Source organism: Oncorhynchus keta, chromosome 23 (assembly GCF_023373465.1).
Source record: "Oncorhynchus keta strain PuntledgeMale-10-30-2019 chromosome 23, Oket_V2, whole genome shotgun sequence".
Lineage (NCBI taxonomy): Eukaryota > Metazoa > Chordata > Actinopteri > Salmoniformes > Salmonidae > Oncorhynchus > Oncorhynchus keta.
Window position 1 is genome coordinate 824,162 of NC_068443.1, and position 20,000 is coordinate 844,161.

Genomic DNA, 20,000 nt, shown 5'->3' on the forward strand with positions numbered 1-20,000 from the left:
GGAGGGATGGAGGGAGAAAGGGAGAAGAGAGGGAAGGATGGAGGGAGAAAGGGAGCAGGAGGGAAGGATGGAGGGAGAAAGGGAGCAGGGAGGGAAGGATGGAGGGAGAAAGGGAGCAGGGAGGGAAGGATGGAGGGAGAAAGGAGCAGGGAGGGATGGATGGAGGGAGAAAGGGAGCAGGAGGGAAGGATGGAGGGAGAAAGGGGAGCAGGGAGGGATGGAGGGAGAAAGGGAGAAGAGAGGGAAGGATGGAGGGAGAAAGGGAGCAGGGAGGGAGGGATGGAGGGAGAAAGGGAGCAGGGAGGGAAGGATGGAGGGAGAAAGGGAGCAGGGAGGGATGGAGGGAGAAAGGGAGCAGGGAGGGATGGAGGGAGAAAGGGAGCAGGGAGGGAAGGATGGAGGGAGAAAGGGAGCAGGGAGGGAAGGATGGAGGGAGAAAGGGAGAAGGGAGGGAAGGATGGAGGGAGAAAGGGAGCAGGGAGGGATGGAGGGAGAAAGGGAGCAGGGAGGGATGGAGGGAGAAAGGGAGCAGGGAGGGAAATAACAGCCTGTCAATCAGGAAGTAAAGAAAAAAAGATAAGAGATGGAGGGTGAGAAGGAAGGAGGGAATGGAGGGTGAGAAGGAAGGAGGGAATGGAGGGTGAGAAGGAAGGAGGGAATGGAGGGTGAGTAGGAAGGAGGGAATGGAGGGTGAGTAGGAAGGAGGGATTGGAGGGTGAGTAGGAAGGAGGGATTGGAGGGTGAGTAGGAAGGAGGGATTGGAGGGTGAGTAGGAAGGAGGGATTGGAGGGTGAGTAGGAAGGAGGGATTGGAGGGTGAGTAGGAAGGAGGGATTGGAGGGTGAGTAGGAAGGAGGGAATGGAGGGTGAGAAGGAAGGAGGGAATGGAGGGTGAGTAGGAAGGAGGGAATGGAGGGTGAGTAGGAAGGAGGGAATGGAGGGTGAGTAGGAAGGAGGGATTGGAGGGTGAGTAGGAAGGAGGGATTGGAGGGTGAGTAGGAAGGAGGGATTGGAGGGTGAGTAGGAAGGAGGGATTGGAGGGTGAGTAGGAAGGAGGGATTGGAGGGTGAGTAGGAAGGAGGGAATGGAGGGTGAGTAGGAAGGAGGGATTGGAGGGTGAGTAGGAAGGAGGGATTGGAGGGTGAGTAGGAAGGAGGGATTGGAGGGTGAGTAGGAAGGAGGGATTGGAGGGTGAGTAGGAAGGAGGGATTGGCGGGTGAGAAGGAAGGATGGAATGGAGGGTGAGTAGGAAGGAGGGATTGGAGGGTGAGTAGGAAGGAGGGATTGGAGGGTGAGTAGGAAGGAGGGATTGGAGGGTGAGTAGGAAGGAGGGAATGGATGGATGGATGGAGGGAGGACAGAAGATAGGAAGGGATAGAAGTAGGTTGGAAGGAGGACTAGATGGAGGAAGGGATGATGGAATGAAGGGATGGAGTGAGCGGAAGGGATAGAGTGAGGTATGGAGGAAGGAGAGGAGAGTCTTTAAAGTGTACCACTTACCCTCTCATCAATAGGTAATGAGAGAAGAAGACTTCTTAATGTTAATGTCATGTAATGTATGGTGCTGACAGCAGGTTGACTTCAGGATCACATAACATCACATACACCGAGTGGACAAAACATTAGGAACACCTGCTCTTTCCACATAGACTGACCAGGGGAATCCAGGTGAAAGATATGATCCCTTATTAATGTCACCTGTTAAATCCACTTCAAATCAGTGTAGATGAAGAGGAGGAGACATGTAGATGAAGAGGAGGAGACAGGTTAAAGAAGGATTTTTAAGCCTTGAGATAATTGAGGCATGGATTGTGTACGTGTGCCATTCAGAGGGATGACTGGGTAAAACTAAATATTTAACGCTCTTTGAACAGGGTATGGTTGTAGGTGCCAGGCGCACCGGTTTGTGTCAAGAACTGCAACGCTGCTGTTTATCATTGAGCATCCTGGTCCTACCCTCATCCTCTACATATAGACTCTATTGAGCATCCTGGTCCTACCCTCATCCTCTACATATAGACTCTATTGAACATCCTGGTCCTACCCTCATCCTCTATATATAGACTCTATTGAGCATCCTGGTCCTACCCTCATCCTCTACATATAGACTCTATTGAACATCCTGGTCCTACCCTCATCCTCTACCTATAGACTATATTGAACATCCTGGTCCTACCCTCATCCTCTACATATAGACTCTATTGAGCATCCTGGTCCTACCCTCATCCTCTACATATAGACTCTATTGAGCATCCTGGTCCTACCCTCATCCTCTACATATAGACTCTATTGAACATCCTGGTCCTACCCTCATCCTCTACACAATGACTCTATTGAACATCCAGGTCCTACCCTCATCCCCTACATATAGACTCTATTGAACATCCCGGTCCTACCCTCATCCTCTACATATAGACTCTATTGAACATCCCGGTCCTACCCCCATCCTCTACATATATACTCTATTGAACATCCTGGTCCTACCCTCATCCTCTACATATAGACTCTATTGAACATCCTGGTCCTACCCCCATCCTCTACATATAGACTCTATTGAACATCCTGGTCCTACCCTCATCCTCTACATATAGACTCTATTGAGCATCCTGGTCCTACCCTCATCCTCTACATATAGACTCAATTGAACATCCAGGTCCTACCCTCATCCTCTACATATAGACTCTATTGAACATCCTGGTCCTACCCTCATCCTCTACACAATGACTCTATTGAACATCCAGGTCCTACCCTCATCCTCTACATATAGCCTCTATTGAGCATCCTGGTCCTACCCTCATCCTCTACATATAGACTCTATTGAACATCCCGGTCCGACCCTCATCCTCTACATATAGACTCTATTGAACATCCTGGTCCTACCCCCATCCTCTACATATATACTCTATTGAACATCCAGGTCCTACCCTCATCCTCTACATATAGACTCTATTGAGCATCCTGGTCCTACCCTCATCCTCTACATATAGACTCTATTGAACATCCTGGTCCTACCCTCATCCTCTACACAATGACTCTATTGAACATCCAGGTCCTACCCTCATCCTCTACATATAGACTCTATTGAACATCCTGGTCCTACCCTCATCCTCTACATATAGACTCCATTCAACATCCTGGTCCTACCCTCATCCTCTACACAATGACTCTATTGAACATCCTGGTCCTACCCTCATCCTCTACATATAGACTTCATTGAACATCCTGGTCCTACCCTCATTCTCTACATATAGACTCTATTGAACATCCTGGTCCTACCCTCATCCTCTACATATATACTCTATTGAACATCCTGGTCCTACCCTCATCCTCTACATATAGACTTCATTGAACATCCTGGTCCTACCCTCATTCTCTACATATAGACTCTATTGAACATCCTGGTCCTACCCTCATCCTCTACATATAGACTTCATTGAACATCCTGGTCCTACCCTCATCCTCTACATATAGACTCTATTGAGCATCCTGGTCCTACCCTCATCCTCTACATATAGACTCTATTGAACATCCTGGTCCTACCCTCATCCTCTACATATAGACTCTATTGAACATCCTGGTCCTACCCCCATCCTCTACATATAGACTCTATTGAACATCCCGGTCCTACCCTCATCCTCTACATATAGACTTCATTGAACATCCTATTCCTACCCTCATCCTCTACATATAGACTCTATTGAACATCCTGGTCCTACCCTCATCCTCTACATATATACTCTATTGAACATCCTGGTCCTACCCTCATCCTCTACATATATACTAGTCTGTCTGCTTCTACTGTCTGTGCTATTAGGGGGTTGAGCCCGCAGAGGTTCAGACTTGGGGAGAAATGATAAACTGAAAGGATACCACACACAATGACAGACACAAACACAGGCAGAAAGACACATAGTTTAAATGTACCATTTTTAGTTGAATCTAAATAGTGTCTTATTTCTCGATAATAGATACTATTTCTAGATAATATTTCTCTGTCTGGCACAGTTGGACAATTATTGGTAAAATACAGAGTCCTTTTCCAAGCGGTTATTTGCCCCTTGATGAATATGTAGTCCGATCATTACATTTTTTTCCTGAGACGTTATGGGTGAGGAAAGAGCCAAAGTAGTGCCTTGTCCAGAAGTTAAGAACCAATTTGAACCTTTATAACTCCACTTCCTATTAACGAGCTTTTCTCTCCCTCTCTCCCGGTGACCGTCAGGGGAAATACTAGGGAAAACAAGAACCCCAAAACGTTCTCTCCAGTATTTTAATAAGGCTGGCTCGGAGAGGTGTTGTTTGGAGGTATCCACATGAAATAAATACTATAGTATACTATGGTTAAATACTATAGTATACTATGGTTAAATACTATAGCATACTATGTTTAAATACTATAGTATACTATGGTTAAATACTATAGTATACTATGTTTAAATACTATAGCATACTATGTTTAAATACTATAGTATACTATGGTTAAATACTATAGTATACTATGGTTAAATACTATAGTATTCACTGGACTGAAGTCAGCAAAAACACGACAGTGAATACTGTCATATTTACTGTAGTTTTGCGGACATGACTGTAGTATACTGTAGTATTAAAGTTTACTATAGGGTTAATACTGTAAGTCGCTCTGGATAAGAGCGTCTGCTAAATGACTTAAATGTAAATGTAAATGTATTAAAGTGTACTATAGGGTAAATACTGTAGTATTAAAGTTTACTATAGTGTAAATACTGTAGTATTAAAGTTTACTATAGGGTAAATACTGTAGTATTAAAGTTTACTATAGGGTAAATACTGTAGTATTAAAGTTTACTATAGGGTAAATACTGTAGTCATAAAAAAATCTGTATAATTATTTATATACAGTATAAGTCAAATGTTTGGATGCACTGTAATGAATACTCTGGGAGATAAAGGTGTGGATTCACACGCAGAGCACGGCACGTGTTAATTTTGCCTTGAAAGACGGGGCTACGTTCAAGAACACAAAGAAACAGAACACAAGGTTGACTAAGAAATTAAATACAGAACCTTACAGTACACCCCCTCCCAAGAGGCTGCCTCCTACCTTGGGAGGGGGACGATCCGGACAGTTACGGTGGAATGCCTGAATCATCTCTGGATCGAGGATGTCCTAGTCGGGGAACCAGGACCGGTCTTCAGGCCCATAACCTTCCCAGTCCACTGGATAGTGAATGCGACCTCAGGCATTTAGAATCAAGGATGGCCTGAATGGCGTAGGCAGGTTCCCCTCCGAATTCCAACGGTGGGGGCGCACTGCGGGATGAGACTGGAGGATGGAGAGGACTGGTGGATGAAGAGGACTGGAGGATGAAGAGGACTGGTTTTAAAAGAGACGCATGGAAGGACGAGGAGATTTTATACCGACGGGGTAACTGGAGGCGGTAGCTGACAGGGTCGATGCGATCTTGAAGGGACCAATGAAGCGAGGATAGAGGACAGAGCTTTTTGCAGGGGAGCCGGATGTCTCTGGTAGAGAGCCACACGCTGTCCGGGGTGAAAGAGTGGCGTAGGTCGGCGCTGTCTGTCGGCAAAGCGTTTCTGGGTATTTAGAGGCTTCCTGCAGATGCCGGTGAGCGGTCTCTCCCATACCCGCTCACTACGCTGAACCCAGTCGTCGACAGCTGGGACAGTACCAGGCTCTGCCTCCCAGGGAAACATGGGGGGGGTTGGTAACCAAGCACACACTGAAATAGAGTAAGGCGGAGGGATGAATGCATGAGTGAGTTCTGAGAGTATTCGGCCCAGGCCATATACCGACTCCAGTCGTGTGGAGAGGCAGAACATTGTTGGAGGAGGTACTTCCCTATTTCAGGTGTTCCGTTTGCCCGTTGGTCTGGGGATGGTACCCAGAGGAGAGGCTGAGGGCAACCCCCAGTCGGTCACAGAAGGCTTGCCACACCCGGGAGACAAACTGGGGCCCGCGGTCAGAGACGATGTCTTCCAGAATGCCATACAGACGGAACACCTGATGGAACATACACTCTGCCAATTCCACGGCGTTACGTAAATGAGGAAGAGGAACCAGACGACACATTTTTGAAAAACGCTACTATGACAAGGGTGTTGGAAGGTCGAAACCAGAGGTTTCAGGAAGGTCTGTGATGAAGTCAACAGCTATGTGGGATCACAGTCTGTGAGGAATTGGCAAAGGTTGAAGTTTTCCCGGAAGGGAGATTGCGAGGGCTTTTGGTTTGGGCGCAGACTGAACAGGAGAGTACGTAACCCCTTACGTTGGATGCCAGTGAGGACCACCTGAATTTACAGGCTAGAAGTTCGGTGGTTCGTGTAATGCCCGGATGTCCTGACCCCAAGGACGTGTGACATCATTGCATCAGTCTGGGGCATAACAACTGCTGGTACGTAACTCCTCCCAGCTGGTGTCTCAGGAGGAGCCGGGTCAGAGGTTAGGACTTCTTCTATGTCAGAGTGAACCTCCCACTGTACCGGTCCCATAAAGCAAGAGGAAGGAAGAATGGGTGTAGGGTCTGAGTTACTGGTTGGAAGGTCAAACTGGTGGGAGAGAGCATCAGATTTTAAGTTTTTCTTTCCAGGGATGTAAGTAACATGAAAATGGAAGCATGTGAAGAGAGCCCTGCGTGCTTGTCTGGAGTTTAATCTCTGATTTATTCCAGATTACGATGATCTGTTAGGACAAGAAAGGGATGTTGTGCTCCCACCAACCCACTCAGAGGGCCAGCTGGATGGCAAGGAGTTCTGTTCCCCACATCGTAATTCATCTCAGTGGAGGATAACTTCCTGGAGAAGAAGGCACGGGGATGTGATTTTGGAGGTGTTCCCACACGCTGAGAGAGTACGGCTCCTACTCCTACTTCGGAGGAATCCACCTCCAGGGTGAAAGGAAGGGTCGGATCAGGTTGGCGAAGGACAGGACCTGAGGTGAAGAGGCGTTTCAAGTTGTTGAAAGCAGTAAGGGTGGTATCAGTCCATTGAAGGGTCCGGGTCTTTTGTCTGGTAAGGGCAGTGAGGGGAGCGGCTGTAGAACTGAAGTTCTGAATGAACCGGTGATAGAAGTTGTTGAACTCAATGAACCGTTGGAGTTCCCCAACGGTGGTGGGTTTGGGCCAGTTACTGACTGTGGTGACTTTGTTCTCATCCATGCTGACTCCTCCAGGTGTCAGTACGAAACTGAGGAACTTTACCGAGGTTACATGGAAGGTGCTCTTTTCGGTCTTCACATAGAAGGTTATGGTCAAGGAGCCATTGAAGAACTTTTTGCACATGCTGCATGTGTTCCTTCAGGGAGTAAAATCAGGATGTCATCAATGGAGACGATGAGAAAGGGGTTGATTGTATAATGGAAAATGCACTTCGCAGTTTGAGTTTTGTATAGATGTTGGCACGGCCCACTTGTTCAAGGGTCGCTGAGTATCAGAGGAAGAGGGGAACAGTTCTTGACCGTGATGTCATTCAGGGAACGGTAATCAGACCACCGTCCTTTTTTCCAACGAAGAAGAAGCTTGACGCAGCCAGGGAAGATGGATGAATTAAACCGTTTGAGTGTTTCATCAATGTAGTTCTCCATTGCCTCATTTTCCTGGATAGATCGGTGGGGTAAACATGGCTCTTCGGTGGGGACACTCCAGGGAGTAGGTCAATAGCACAGTCTCCTGGGCGATGTGGTGGCAGAGTGGAGGCCTTGATTTATCTGAAGACATTGCTGTACTGGGCGTATTCAGATGGTATGGTGGGTGGCACTGCAATGGTAGGCTGAGACAACTGGTGAAGCAGGTAAAAGACCAGGACAGTAGTTCACCTTGTCGTGACGACAAAGCCAGGGGTGTCCGAGGGTGAGTGGCTGTTTGGGGGATGAGAGGTCCATGAGTTGAATGGTTTCAGTGTTGAAGACTCCGGTCTGGAGGGTGACGCTCTGTGTCAGGTGCGTGATGAACCCCGTGCCCAATGGCTGCCAGTCCAGGGTGTTAATCCTTAAGGGAGGGGTGACGCTCTGTGGTCAGGTGCGTGATGAACCCCGTGCCCAATGGCTGCCAGTCCAGGGTGTTAATCCTTAAGGGAGGGGTGACACTCTGTGGTCAGGTGCGTGATGAACCCCGTGCCCAATGGCTGCCAGTCCAGGGTGTTAATCCTTAAGGGAGGGGTGACGCTCTGTGGTCAGGTGCGTGATGAACCCCGTGCCCAATGGCTGCCAGTCCAGGGTGTTAATCCTTAAGGGAGGGGTGACGCTCTGTGGTCAGGTGCGTGATGAACCCCGTGCCCAATGGCTGCCAGTCCAGGGTGTTAATCCTTAAGGGAGGGGTGACGCTCTGTGGTCAGGTGCGTGATGAACCCCGTGCAGCCACTGTGCGGAACTCGAGGGCATAGTCGGTGGCTGAATTGCGTCCTTGTTGATGTTCTATGAGGAGGTCTCCTATTGGACGACCGGAGGGGAGAGTGATGGAATACCTCTTTGAAGAGGGTGTGGAAACGGGTCTCGGATCCGAGTTCTGTGCTGTTGGTGGTGGCCCAATCCAGGGCTTTTGTAATGGTTTTCTTCATCTGAACGAGAGGCGGACCAAAGCGCAGCGTGGTTGTTTTGATTCATGCTTTAATAAATCACTTCACATGAACAAACTAACAAAAAACAAGAAATGTGAAAACTCAAAACAGTCCTATCTGGTGCACACACAGAGACAGGAACAATCACCCACCCAACTCACGCCCTGACCATACTAACTAAATACAAAACACAGGAAATAAAGGTCAGAACGTGACAGCTTTGCCTGTGAGTAGAGACACAACAAAATCCCCCCTGCTCTTGTCGGGGGCGAAGTTAGTGGGGTTGTGCTCAATGTATTTGCTGGAATTGCACCAGAAATCCCTGACATTTCCCAGGTGAACCGTCATATTTTCCAGACATGGGTATGAACGAAGGAGGGCTATGGGTTACGATACCTGGCATCGGAGGAGTAGGGATAGGCTGGCGGAGAAGATGTAAGATTTCCTCCATTACGCTCCTTTTTGGTTAGGCACCTCTGCTGAATCCATTCCATCTTTGAGGTAATATAATAATAATAATAATAATAATAATAATAATATATGCCATTTAGCAGACGCTTTTATCCAAAGCGACTTACAGTCATGTGTGCATACATTCTACGTATGGGTGGTCCCGGGAATCGAACCCACTACCCTGGCGTTACAAGCGCCATGCTCTACCAACTGAGCTACAGAAGGACGTTCTTTCCTTTTTGGGCAAATAGGACAATGACCCAACACACCTCCAGTGTGCTTTGCTGGTGACACTGTCAGTGATTCATTTAGAATTCAAGGCACACTTAACCGGCATGGCGACTACCACAGCATTCTGCAGTGATACGCCATCCCATCTGAAGCAATTACACCATGAAGGCCTGATTGACACAGTCTCCTCTGAACAGTTAATGTTGAGATGTGTCTGTTACTTGAACTCTGTGAAGCATTTATGGTGCTGGTAACTCTAATGAACTTATCCTCTGCAGCGAGAGAGCCAGTTTCATCATAGTGCTTGATGGTTTTTGCGACTGCACTTGAAGAATCTTTCAAAGTTCTTGACATTTTCCGGTTCTTGAAATGTTCCATATTGACTGACCTTCATGTCTTAAGTAATGGACTGTCGTTTCTCTTTGCTTATTTGAGCTGTTCTTGTCATAATATGGATTTGGTCTTTTACCAAATAGGGCTATCTTCTGTATACCACCCCTAGGCCTTGTCACAACACAAATGATTTGCTCAAACGCATTAAGAAGGAAACAAATGCTACAAATTAACAAGGCATGAAGGCCTGATTTATGCAGTCTCCTCTGAACAGTTGATGGCAGTCATTACATTACATTTACATTTAAGTCATTTAGCAGACGCTCTTATCCAGAGCGACTTACAAATTGCTGCATTCACCTTATGACATCCAGTAGAACAGTCACTTTACAATAGTGCATCTAAATCTTAAAGGGGGGGTGAGAAGGATTACTTATCCTATCCTAGGTATTCCTTAAAGAGGTGGGGTTTCAGGTGTCTCCGGAAGGTGGTGATTGACTGCTGTCCTGGCGTCGTGAGGAGTTTGTTCCGCCATTGGGGGCCAGAGCAGCGAACAGTTTTGACTGGGCTGACCTTCATGTCTGGTAGGGAGGACTGAGCAGGCCAGAGGTGATGAACTGTGCCTTGTTGTCTGTAGGGCCTGATCAGAGCCTGGACTGAGGTGCCTTCATGTCTTAAGCACCATGGTCTTGATGGACTGAGCTTCATGTCTTAAAGTAATGGAGGAGCGGGGTGACGTGAGAGAACTTGGGAAGGTTGAACACCAGACGGGCTGCGGCGTTCTGGATGAGTTGTAGGTGTTTAATGGCACAGGCATGGAGCCCAGCCAACAGCGAGTTGCAGTAATCCAGACGGGAGATGACTTAAGTGCCTGATTAGGACTGTTGCGCCGACTTCCTGTCTTAGGCAGGGACTGAACTTGCATGTCTGTAAAGCATGAACCTGATGGACTGACCTTGATGTTTAGTTGAGAACGACAGGGTGTTGTCCAGGATCACGCCAAGGTTCTTAGCGCTCTGGGAGGAGGACATGTCTGTCAACCGTGATGGCTGTTGATCATGGACGGGCAGTCTTAAAGTAAGGAAGACTGCAGCTCCGTCTGTCTTTCAGCTTGAATCCGTCATCCACACTGATATGTCTGCCAGACATGCAGAGATGCGATTCGACCTGGTCATCAGAAGGGGGAAAGGAGAAGATTAATTGTGTGTCATGTCTTAGCAATGATGGAGAGACCATGTGAGGTTATGAAGAGCCAATGTGACTGGTGTATAGCTGAATAGGAGAGGGCCTTCAGAGTCTTAAAGGACACCAGTGATGGAGCGCGTGGTGAGGAGACAGATTCTCGCCACGCCACCTGGTAGGAGCCTTCAGGTCTTAAAGTGGGCCGCCGGAGATGCCCATGGAGAGGGTGGAGAGGAGGATCTGATGGTTCACAGTATCGAAGGCAGCCATGTCTTAAGGATGAGAGCAGAGGAGAGAGAGTTATGCTTTAGCGGTGCATGTCTTAAAGTAAGAGTCTCAGTTGAATGATACATACAGGGGGTACCGGTACAGAGTCAATGTGGAGGCAGTCCTCAGTCCTCATGAGAGTCATGAGAGTCAGTTTCATCATAGCACTTGATGGTTTTTGCAACTGCAACATGAAGAAACTTTCAAAGTTCTCCCGGATTGACTGACCTTCATGTCTTAAAGTAATGATGGACTGTTGTATTGACTGACCTTCATGTCTTAAAGTAATGATGGACTGTTGTATTGACTGACCTTCATGTCTTAAAGTAATGATGGACTGACCTTCATGTCTTAAAGTAATGATGGACTGTTGTATTGACTGACCTTCATGTCTTAAAGTAATGATGGACTGACCTTCATGTCTTAAAGTAATGATGGACTGTTGTATTGACTGACCTTCATGTCTTAAAGTAATGATGGACTGACCTTCATGTCTTAAAGTAATGATGGACTGACCTTCATGTCTTAAAGTAATGATGGACTGTTGTATTGACTGACCTTCATGTCTTAAAGTAGTGATTGACTGACCTTCATGTCTTAAAGTAATGATGGACTGACCTTCATGTCTTAAAGTAATGATGGACTGTTGTATTGACTGACCTTCATGTCTTAAAGTAATGATGGACTGACCTTCATGTCTTAAAGTAATGATGGACTGACCTTCATGTCTTAAAGTAATGATGGACTGACCTTCATGTCTTAAAGTAATGATGGACTGTTGTATTGACTGACCTTCATGTCTTAAAGTAATGATGGACTGACCTTCATGTCTTAAAGTAATGATGGACTGACCTTCATGTCTTAAAGTAATGATGGACTGACCTTCATGTCTTAAAGTAATGATGGACTGACCTCCATGTCTTAAAGTAATGATGGACTGACCTTCATGTCTTAAAGTAATGATGGACTGACCTCCATGTCTTAAAGTAATGATGGACTGACCTTCATGTCTTAAAGTAATGATGGACTGACCTTCGTGTCTTAAAGTAATGATGGACTGACCTTCATGTCTTAAAGTAATGATGGACTGTTGTATTGACTGACCTTCATGTCTTAAAGTAATGATGGACTGTTGTATTGACTGACCTTCATGTCTTAAAGTAATGATGGACTGTTGTATTGACTGACCTTCATGTCTTAAAGTAATGATGGACTGACCTTCATGTCTTAAAGTAATGATGGACTGACCTTCATGTCTTAAAGTAATGATGGACTGTTGTATTGACTGACCTTCATGTCTTAAAGTAATGATGGACTGTTGTATTGACTGTCCTTCATGTCTTAAAGTAATGATGGACTGTCATTTCTCTTTGCTTATTTGAGCTGTTCTTGACATAATATGGACTATCTTCTGTATACCACCCCAACCTTGTCACAACACAACTGATTGGCTCAAACGCATTAAGGAAAGAAATTCCACATTTAATTTTTTCTATTATTTTTATTTAACATTTATTTAACTAGGTAAGTCAGTTAAGAACACATTCTTATTTAGAATGACGGCCTACACCAGCCAAACCCGGACGATGCTGGGCCAATTGTGTGCCACCCTATGAGACTCCCAATCACGGCCGGATGTGATTCAGCCTGGTTTAACTTTTAATAAGGCACACCTGTTAATTAAAATGCATTCCAGGTGACGACCTCATGAAGCTGGTTGAGAGAATGCTAAGAGTGTGCAAAGCTGTCACCAAGGCAAAGGGTTGCTACTTTGAAGAATCTCAAATGTATAAATATATTTTGATTTGTTTAACACTTTTCTGGTTACTACATGATCCCATATGTGTTATTTCATAGTTTTAATGTCTTCACTATTATTCTACAATGTAGAAAATAGTAAAAATAAAGAAAAACCCTAGGAGAGATTTTGGTAGGTAGTATTTGATAATGCTGGCTAGGAGAGATGTTGTTGGTAGGTAGTATTTGATAATGCTGGCTTTTATATATTTTTGGTAGGTAGTGTTTGATAAGGCTGGCTAGTAGATAGGTTGGTAGGTAGTATTTGATAATGCTGGCTAGTAGATAGGTTGGTAGGTAGTATTTGATAATGCTGGCTAGTAGATATGTTGGTAGGTAGTATTTGATAATGCTGGCTAGTAGATAGGTTGGTAGGTAGTATTTGATAAGGCTGGCTAGGAGAGATGTTGGTAGGTAGTATTTGATAATGCTGGCTAGTAGATAGGTTGTTGGTAGGTAGTATTTGATAATGCTGGCTAGGAGAGATGTTGGTAGGTAGTATTTGATAAGGCTGGCTAGTAGATAGGTTGTTGGTAGGTAGTATTTAGCAGTTTATGATGGTCCACTGTTGCTGCTCAGTGGATAGTTGCCTAGTATTTGATAATGCTGGCTACACACACACACACACACACACACACACACACACAACACACACACACACACTACACACAGATAGGTTGGTACACACACAACTGGCACAGACACACACACACATTTGACAACACAGAGACAGACACAGGTACATTTGCACCAGACCAGCTATGGGTATGGTGCCGTAGCGTAGTAAAGTCCAAAGTATTTGATAAGGCTGGCTAGTAGATAGGTTGGTATTATATTTAATGGCAGAAGTGGAAGTATTTGATCTTGTTACTTGGTCAGGAAGTCTGTTCCGATAAGTAGACACTTTTTGTTGTTGTTGTACAATTCAAATATTTATTTGTCACATTTGCTGACTAACTAATAGGTTGGTAAACATTACTTGAAATGCTGGCTAGTAGATAGCCCTTGGTACCAACAATGGTAGTAAAAATAATAAAACTGGCAAAAAATATAATGTGGTAGGTAGTATTTGATAATGCTGGCTAGTAGAGAGTCAATTGGTAGGTATATTTGATAAGGCTGGCAGAGTCAGATAGGTTGGCTAGGTAGGGTATTTGATAAGAGTCTGGCTGGAGGCTATATTGGTAGGTAGTATTTGATAATGCTGGCTAGGCTAGATATATTGGTAGGTAGTATTTGATAAGGCTGGCTAGGAGATTTGATGTTTCTAGAGTAGTATTTGATAATGCTGGCTAGGAGATATTACGGTAGAGTATTTGATAAGGCTGGCTAGGAGATAGGTTGGTAGGTAGTAGAGTCAATGCTGGCTAGTAGATAGGTATTACGGTAGTAGAGTAAGGCTGGAGGCTATTTGATAAGGCAGGGTATTACGGTAGTAGAGTATTTGATAAGGCTGGCTAGGGTATAGGTAAGGCTGGTAGAGTCAATGTGATAAGGCTATATAGATAGGTTGGTAGGAGTCAATGTGGCTGGCTATAGATAGGGTATTAAGGCTGGTATAGAGTCAATAAGGCTGGCTAGTAGATAGGTTGGTAGGTAGTATTTGATAAGGCTGGCTAGGCTATATTGGTAGGTATTACGGTATAGAGTCAATGGCTGGCTAGTAGATAGGTTTACGGTAGGTAGTATTTGATAAGGCTGGCTAGAGACAGGGTATTACGGTAGGAGTCAATTGATAAGGCTGGCTAGTAGGGTATTAAGGCTGGTACAGAGTATTTGATAAGGCTGGCTAGTAGATAGGTTGGTAGGAGTCATTTGATAAGGCTGGCTAGGAGAGAGGGTATTGGTAGAGTCAATATTTGAGGCTATATACATAGGTTGGTTAGTATTTGTACAGAGTCAATTGTGGTAGGCTATATACAGGGTTATGATGGTACAGAGTCAATGTGGAGGCTATATACAGGGTGTAGGTTGGTAGGTAGTATTTGATAAGGCTGGCTACGGTACAGAGTCAATGTGGAGGCTATATACAGGGTGTTACACACAGAGTCAATGTGGAGGCTATACACAGGGTGTTACACACACAGTCAATGTGGAGGCTATACACAGGGACACACACACACACAGACACAGGACACAGAGTCAATGTGGAGGCTATATAAGTCCAAAGTGTTCCCAGTCAATGTGGAGGCATTATATTTAATGGCAGAGTCAATGTGGAGGCTATATCAGGGTGTTACTGTACAGAGTCAAGTCTGTTCCGCTAAGTAGACACTTTTTTGTTGTTGTTGTACAAGTCAAATATTTATTTGTCACATTTGCTGACTAACTAACAGAGTCATTACTGTGAAATGCTTATTACAAGCCCTTAACCAACAATGGAGGCTAAAAATAAATAAAACGGTAACAAAAATAATAATGTGGAGGCTATATACAGGGTATTACGGTACAGAGTCAATGTGGAGGCTATATACAGGGTATTACGGTACAGAGTCAATGTGGAGGCTATATACAGGGTATTACGGTACAGAGTCAATGTGGAGGCTATATACAGGGTATTACGGTACAGAGTCAATGTGGAGGCTATATACAGGGTGTTACGGTACAGAGTCAATGTGGAGGCTATATACAGGGTATTACGGTACAGAGTCAATGTGGAGGCTATATACAGGGTATTACGGTACAGAGTCAATGTGGAGGCTATATACAGGGTGTTACGGTACAGAGTCAATGTGGAGGCTATATACAGGGTATTACGGTACAGAGTCAATGTGGAGGCTATATACAGGGTATTACGGTACAGAGTCAATGTGGAGGCTATATACAGGGTGTTACGGTACAGAGTCAATGTGGAGGCTATATACAGGGTGTTACGGTACAGAGTCAATGTGGAGGCTATATACAGGGTGTTTTACTGTACAGAGTCAATGTGGAGGCTATATACAGGGTGTTACGGTACAGAGTCAATGTGGAGGCTATATACAGGGTGTTACGGTACAGAGTCAATGTGGAGGCTATATACAGGGTATTACGGTACAGAGTCAATGTGGAGGCTATATACAGGGTGTTACGGTACAGAGTCAATGTGGAGGCTATATACAGGGTATTACGGTACAGAGTCAATGTGGAGGCTATATACAGGGTATTACGGTACAGAGTCAATGTGGAGGCTATATACAGGGGGTTACGGTACAGAGTCAATGTGGAGGCTATATACAGGGTGTTACGGTACAGAGTCAATGTGGAGGCTATATACAGGGTATTACGGTACAGAGTCAATGTGGAGGCTATATACAGGGTATTACGGTACAGAGTCAATGTGGAGGCTATATACAGGGTATTACGGTACAGAGTCAATGTGGAGGCTATATACAGGGTATTACGGTACAGAGTCAATGTGGAGGCTATATACAGGGTGTTACGGTACAGAGTCAATGTGGAGGCTATATACAGGGTGTTACGGTACAGAGTCAATGTGGAGGCTATATACAGGGTATTACGGTACAGAGTCAATGTGGAGGCTATATACAGGGTGTTATGGTACAGAGTCAATGTGGAGGCTATATACAGGGTGTTACGGTACAGAGTCAATGTGGAGGCTATATACAGGGTATTACGGTACAGAGTCAATGTGGAGGCTATATACAGGGTGTTACGGTACAGAGTCAATGTGGAGGCTATATACAGGGTATTACGGTACAGAGTCAATGTGGAGGCTATATACAGGGTGTTACGGTACAGAGTCAATGTGGAGGCTATATACAGGGTGTTACGGTACAGAGTCAATGTGGAGGCTATATACAGGGTGTTATGGTACAGAGTCAATGTGGAGGCTATATACAGGGTGTTACGGTACAGAGTCAATGTGGAGGCTATATACAGGGTATTACGGTACAGAGTCAATGTGGAGGCTATATACAGGGTATTACGGTACAGAGTCAATGTGGAGGCTATATACAGGGTATTACGGTACAGTGTCAATGTGGAGGCTATATACAGGGTATTACGGTACAGAGTCAATGTGGAGGCTATATACAGGGTATTACGGTACAGAGTCAATGTGGAGGCTATATACAGGGTATTACGGTACAGAGTCAATGTGGAGGCTATATACAGGGTATTACGGTACAGAGTCAATGTGGAGGCTATATACAGGGGGTACCAGTACAGAGTCCATTTGGAGGCTATATACAGGGTATTACGGTACAGAGTCAATGTGGAGACTATATACAGGGTATTACGGTACAGAGTCAATGTGGAGGCTATATACAGGGTATTACGGTACAGAGTCAATGTGGAGGCTATATACAGGGTATTACGGTACAGAGTCAATGTGGAGGCTATATACAGGGTATTACGGTACAGAGTCAATGTGGAGGCTATATACAGGGTATTACGGTACAGAGTCAATGTGGAGGCTATATACAGGGGTACCAGTACAGAGTCCATTTGGAGGCTATATACAGGGTGTTACGGTACAGAGTCAATGTGGAGACTATATACAGGGGTACTGGTACAGAGTCAATGTGGAGGCTATATACAGGGGTACTGGTACAGAGTCAATGTGGAGGCTATATACAGGGGGTACTGGTGCAGAGTCAATGTGGAGGCTATATACAGGGGGTTACGGTACAGAGTCAATGTGAGGCTATATACAGGGTATTACGGTACAGAGTCAATGTGGAGGCTATATACAGGGTATACCAGTACAGAGTCAATGTGGAGGCTATATACAGGGTGTAACGGTACAGAGTCAATGTGGAGGCTTTATACAGGGTATTACGGTACAGAGTCAATGTGGAGGCTATATACAGGGGATGTACCGGTACAGAGTCAATGTGGAGGCTATATACAGGGTGTTACGGTACAGAGTCAATGTGGAGGCTATATACAGGGGTACCAGTACAGAGTCAATGTGGAGGCTATATACAGGGTGTTACGGTACAGAGTCCATGTACAGGCTATATACAGGGTATTACGGTACAGAGTCCATGTGGAGGCTATATACAGGGTGTTACGGTACAGAGTCAATGTGGAGGCTATATACAGGGTATTAAGGTACAGAGTCAATGTGGAGGCTATATACAGGGTGTTACGGTACAGAGTCAATGTGGAGGCTATATACAGGGTGTTACGGTACAGAGTCAATGTGGAGGCTTTTTACAGGGGGTACCAGTACAGAGTCAATGTGGAGGCTATATACAGGAGGTACCGGTACCGAGTCAATGTGGAGGCTATATATAGGGTGTACCGCTACAGAGTCAATGTCGTAGCAGAGAGAACAGTCTATGACTTGGGTGACTGGAAATGTTGAAATGTTGAAAAAATGTTGGGCCTTCCTCTGACACTGCCTATTATACAAACAATTTGAGCTTGCCATAAACCCACTTCAGCTCCCATCTGTGCCCTGGACACCATATGTGAATTGATCGCCCCCCATCTATCTTCAGAGTTCATACTGTTAGGTGACCTAAACTGGGACATGCTTAACACTCCGGCCGTCCGTCAATCTAAGCTAAAAGCCCTCAATCTCACACAAAGTATCAAGGAACCTACCAGGTACATTCCTAAATCCGTAACCATGGGCACCCTCTTAGATATCTTCCTGATCAACTTGCCCTCTAAATACACCTCTGCTGTTTTCACCCGGGATCTCAGCGATCATTGCCTCATTGCCTGCATGCGTAATGGGTCCATGGTCAGACTTGACTGCGCTTGACCAGCACAAAAACATCCTGTGGCATTCTGCAGTAGCATCAAATAGCCCCTGCGATGTGCAACTTTTCAGGGAAGTCAGGAACCAATATACACAGTTAGGAAAGCAAAGACTAGCTTTTTCAAACAGAAATTTGTTTCCTGTAGCACTAATTCCCCAAAAGTTTTGGGATACTGTAAAGTCTATGGAGAATAAGAGCACCTCCTCCCAGCTGCCCACTGCACTGAGGCTAGGAAACACTGTCACCACCGATAAATCCACAATAATCGATCATTTCAATAAGCATTTTTCTAGGGATGGTCATGCTTTAGGCCTGGCTACCCCTACCCCGGCCAACATCTCAGCACCACCTGCAGCAACTTGCCCAAGACGCCCCCCAGCTTCTCCTTCACCCAAATCCAGACAGCTGATGTTCTGAAAGAGCTAAAAAATCTGAATCCCTTCAAATCAGCTGGGCTAGACAAACTGGTTGTATGTTGTCTCATCATTGTCGGTGATCAGGCCTACCACCACCGTGTCACCAGCAAACTTAATGATGATGTTGTAGTTGTGTGTGGCCACGCAGTCGTTGGTGAACGGAGTAAAGGACAGGACTGAGCACGCACCCCTGAGGGGCCCCCATGTTGATGATCAGCGTGGCAGATGTTGTTGCCTACCCTTACCACCTGGGCACGGTCCATCAGGAAGTACAGTTGCAGAGGGAGGTGTTTAGTCCCAGAGTGCTCAGCTTAGTGATGAGCTTTGAGGGCACTATAGTGTTGAATGCTGAGCTGTAGTCAATGAATAGCATTCTCACATAGGTGTTCCATTTGTCCAGGTGGGAAAGGGCAGAGTGGAGTGCGATTGCGTCATCTGTGGATCTGTTGGAGCGGTAAGCGAATTGGAGTGGGTCTTGGGTTTCTGGGATAATGGCGTTGATGTGAGCCATGACCAGCCTTTCAAAGCACTTCATGGCTACAGACGATAATCATTTAGGCAGGTTACCTTCACTTCCTTGGGCACAGGGACTGTGGTGGACTGCTTGAACCATGTATGTATTACAGACTCAGTCAGGGAGAGGTTGAAAAAATGTCAGTGAAGACACTTGAATGTTGACCTGTTTAAAGGTCTTGCTCACATCGGCTACAGAGAGCGTGATCACACAGTCGTCCGGAACAGCTGGTGCTCTCATGCATGCTTCAGTGTTGCTTGCCTCGAAGCGAATAAACCCATGTTCATATCCCCTGCCTCAATACTGGGCCCTCTAAACTATAGTAAATGCATGAACTCAGGGATTCTACAGGCAAGGTTACTCATAATGCCAGCATGGTTTGCTGAATCCCCTCGGTTACACTTCACTTCAACATCAATGTCAAAATGGTGGTGGTATTATTTTAATAATGTTTTTGACCCCTGAGGATGAGAATGTTCACTTCCTCTGTGTGACGGGAGGTCTGTTCATCCTACTGTATTCTATTATCACCATAACA

The 20,000-nt window shown here is 45.5% G+C and overlaps 1 protein-coding gene and 1 long non-coding RNA gene across 3 annotated transcripts in view; one reads left to right on the forward strand and one right to left on the reverse strand.

The window, feature by feature from the left end:
• The window catches only part of LOC118377407 (piezo-type mechanosensitive ion channel component 2-like), a gene marked incomplete at its 5' end in the record, with an annotated part of 307,558 nt that overhangs the window by 4,517 nt on the left and 283,041 nt on the right, over positions 1 to 20,000 (forward strand). The window lies entirely within an intron of this gene.
• LOC127910865 (uncharacterized) lies at positions 11,257 to 12,328 on the reverse strand. Of its 2 annotated transcripts, XR_008076482.1 has the most exons (4): positions 12,207 to 12,328; positions 11,679 to 11,900; positions 11,403 to 11,534; positions 11,311 to 11,360 (listed from the first exon to the last, which is right to left on the reverse strand). It is a non-coding gene; the product is annotated as an uncharacterized LOC127910865 (long non-coding RNA). The 2 variants fall into 2 exon arrangements; XR_008076483.1 differs by having other exon boundaries at positions 11,257 to 11,432; positions 11,607 to 11,900.